A 4,186-nucleotide genomic window follows, 5' to 3' on the forward strand; every position below is an offset into this window, starting at 1 on the left:
AGAGTTAGTGAGTTATAGGAAGATTTATTAGCAATTGGATTGCTAATTAGCTCAATTTGATTGAGCTATGTGGCTTGCATCTAGTCTAATTAAATTAGATTTAATTTGACTTGATATGGGTTTGATTTGATTAAACCTAATTGGGTTATGAGATAATCAAATTACATGAGAGAATGATTCCTTGTTGAATTAGGATTTAGATTTGACTTAATTTTTAATTAGACTAGGATTTAAACAAGAATATTTGAATTTCTATTTGAATTAAGAATTTTCATTTTTATGGATGCACCAAATCCTAATTGGATTAGGATTAAATTGAGTTTAACTCAAGCACCAAGAGAGAGTCCAAAAGGACTAAGACTCCTTCTCTAATTAGGTGATATTTAATCTAAATAGTTTGGACTCTAAATTAGATTTGAATTTTCATCTATTTGAATCTAATCAATTCTTAATAAAATTAGAATTGGTTAGAGTTTAAATTGATTTAAATCAGCCACCTAAAGAAGAGTCCTAAATGGATTAAACTCTCCTCTCCATGTGCCACATAACAACCCCACACCCAACCAGATTTGATGCCACAAAAATCCCACACCCTCTCCTCTTTTTAGCATGTAAGAAGGAGACTTAAAATCCTTTCTTTTGTGAGATAGGTGGGCACAAAAATTAGAAGGTAGTGGGCGGCACAAAATCAAGAGTCCAAGGTTGTTGGGTCTTTTCTCCTACCCAAATTCAAACTCCCTTTCTATTTAAACCCAACTCCTTAAGGGATGGTTAAGAGGCTGATATAGATCAGATTTTAATGAAAAAAGAAAGATTTGTGCATGGAGAAAAATCAAGGAGGAGAGGGCACAGCATGAAGGTCATGGGCATGAGGTATTTGTGCTCCTATCCCTTCTTTCTTACAAACAACCAAAGGTTGGTTGTTAGGACATCTCTCTCTCTCTTTTATGCATATTTGGATATAGATTTTTCTTTTCTCTTTGTTCAAGAGTTGGATAAAATTTTTACATCTCTAGCATAGAGATTTGATATATGAATTTTAGAAAGAAAAGAGAAGAAATGGTTCTTCTCATGATCTCTAGCGTAGAGATCATCATCCTCTAATTTTTTTTCTTCTTTAAGAGTGTCTTGAGAGAAAAAAAAATTTTCAACCATCAAGATACGATCTCTGCAAAGAAGCTAACACCCCGATGAGATCAAGAAGCTTCTGATCAGATCGAAGTCTCATGTGGATATCCATAGAAGTCGAACACTTGTGCGGCTTCAAGGGACCTTCGAAAGACATCCATGATTATTAGTTCATGGTAAAGATTGATCCGTGCCAAGGTATGAAGTTTATTTATTTTTTTCTATTTGATTTCTATATTTAAATTCTATCTCATATATGTCGATCCTGTTTATAATTTTAGGATTTGATCTTATGCATGTTTAAATTAAATTAGATTTAATTTAAAATTTTTAAAATTTTGTTGTGTACTTATTTTGAAAATTTTTGCATGCATGAAATCATAAAAGTCTAACAAAAGAGCCATGACTGCCATGTCTTCATGCTACGATTACTCCCATTGACTTGGCATGATCTCCTTCCTAACTCCATATGAAGCTTTTTGACTGAGCTTAGTCTTTTCTTCAGAGATATTTGTGCTACCAAACTATCTACCGACCACATCTTTATTCTTAAGGCTAGTAGTATAGAGACCATATGCAAGTTGGAGAAGATATTCTCTCCTAGCTTTTTCGACTCCATAGAGCATCTCATAATTCATCTGGTGTATGAAGCTAGGATGGGGGGATCAGTACAGTATGGATGGATATATCTATTTAAAAGATGCATGCATAGTCTCAAGAAGAAAGTGAAAAATAAGACCCGAGTCGAAGGTTTTATTGTAGAGGCTTATATAATAGAAGAAATTCAAATTTCAGCTGATACTACTTTAATCCCAGTGTGCAGATAAAGCTGACTCAAGTTGACCAAAATGATGATGGTGATGGTGAGAGATCAGAGCAGGAGATCTCAATATTTACCTATCCCGCTCGTGAATTTGTGCATGAGGTTCATCAGGTTTTCTTCGATACTGAACTTCAACAAGCAGAGACATGTTTTGCAAAACTGTGAGGAGGTCAACCCATATGTTCTATAAGTGTCTATTACAATTTCAACTCTTTAATTTACTTATTTTAGTATACTTATCTTACGCATGTTTAGGCAATATGATGAGATACTGAGATGGGATAACCTGAGGATAAGTGATGAAGAAATATCCACATGGTGCCACAAAACTTTGCATGTTAGTTCCATCAATTGGTAAGCATCCATTGTCATTTTATATGTTTTAATCATTTTTAATTTATTCTTTTTATAATGTGTAGGCTATGCAAGGGGGTGAATCCATATAAAAGAAGCTGAGACCATTAGGTTATAGATCAATAAAATACGTGACATGCTATAATGACTGTAACATAAATAGTTTCAAATTTTACATCTAATAATATGAAAATCATAAAAGCATAGTGAATAGAGGTGTGTGTGTAAAGGGCAGCTGGTAGGAAGAGGCAGAGAGTGACTACTATAAAATCCTTGAAAAAGTGATCAAGATGACCTATATTGGAGGTAATAGTATCATTCTATTTAAGCGCCAATGGTTCGATAACAACAATGGTATAAAGATTGATCCATAGTATGGGCTCATTAAAATCAAACATGGATCAAAAGCATATGTCAACGAGCCGTTTGTGCTAGCTCAACAAGCTACTCAAGTGTATTATACTCTTTTTCCATCAAGGGAGAGAGAAAAGAAAGATTGGTGGGCTGTATGCCGAGTTAAGTCTCGAGCTATTCATTATGCGCCCAAAGAAAAAGAAGAGCCCCAATTATCCAAATGCTTTCAGAAGGACGAAACATTAGGGTTTTATTGGTCTTCAATAGATGTCAAGTTGGATGCTCTAGAAATTTTCGTACATGATGGCCAACATGAGGTGGTAGACTCAACTAATTTTATTTTAAAGGACAATCTTATCCAAGAAGGAGAAGAAGAGGAAGAAGAGGAAGAGGTGGAAGAAGAGGAAGAATCAGAAGAAGAATCCAAAGGGTACCAGACATCTGAAGAGGCCGATGAGTAGTGCTAAGTATATAATCTTTGAATCATTTTAATTATTTATCTTGTAGCATTTTAAATCTTACATTGCCATCCATAATTATATAATTAACTTGGTAAATCTATTTATTTTTATTTTCAGAGATTATACATTATGTCTTCCAGAAGTCGGAACGGTGCCAGCTGAGGAGAGAGCAATCATGCAGCCAGCTCGCATGGTTCTGCACCTCTCATATTAGATGGTAAACTCTAACACTTTAGATATTCTTGTTTATGTTATTTTATTCTTTGCTAACTAATATAACATTCTTTATATTAGATATTTTGTGCTCAGATTCGGATGATAGGGGGTTACTAGTGACCCCACAGTCAGATGTAGCAGCGATCGGCTCCCAACATAAAGCCATGGTCGAAGACCCATCTGGCTATGATACCTTCGACTTGGCCAGAGGATAGAGAGCTCATCTATGTTCAAAGTCACTCATAAGTACTACAACTTTAATTAATATATTTAGAATTTAGCCATTCTAGAGTTAACATTTATTTTTTAAAATCAATTTTGCAGCATGTTTAGAGAGCTTGGAGTATCTCATGTGGTTACCGGTATCATCCGATGCTTGATGTTGGGGCTGGTGAATGAGTTCTCTAGCTGGCCATCTACAGCTCATGATACAGTCTGAGAGATGTTTTGAGTAAGATAGAAATGTTTAATTTTTAAATTCATAGTACATTTGTATTTTACTTATTAATACATGTTTTGATTCTATCTTATAGGAGTACTACCGATTCGAGACTCCCTAAGATGAGGAGGTCGGTCATCGGATCTTCGATGAGATGACCACACAGAGGCTCCAAAATGGCCTTTACAGCCTTAGGTAGTCCGCCATCTAGCATTTTGATTCTTAGTCACCATCGGACTGGAGGTCCTATAGGGACCACTAGATGTGAACGGACATATGGGAGGTCCTTTGTGACCAGTGAAGCAACGAGTACTCCAGTAGATGGTAGAAAGTCCGATAGAATTGGACCGTCCAATAGGATCCGATCAGACACACGAGCGGCTCCATCGGCATACATGTTGTGGCCGACAG

General features: G+C 35.7%; 1 long non-coding RNA gene across 1 annotated transcript; it reads left to right on the plus strand.

Annotated features, from left to right (window-relative positions):
* Positions 1-3,234: 3,234 nt before the first annotated feature.
* LOC140852157 (uncharacterized) lies at positions 3,235-3,873 on the plus strand. The gene is made up of 3 exons (XR_012135135.1): positions 3,235-3,337; positions 3,415-3,582; positions 3,661-3,873. It is a non-coding gene; the product is annotated as an uncharacterized lncRNA (long non-coding RNA).
* Positions 3,874-4,186: the final 313 nt, after the last annotated feature.

This window comes from Elaeis guineensis, chromosome 10 (assembly GCF_000442705.2).
Source record: "Elaeis guineensis isolate ETL-2024a chromosome 10, EG11, whole genome shotgun sequence".
NCBI lineage: Eukaryota > Viridiplantae > Streptophyta > Magnoliopsida > Arecales > Arecaceae > Elaeis > Elaeis guineensis.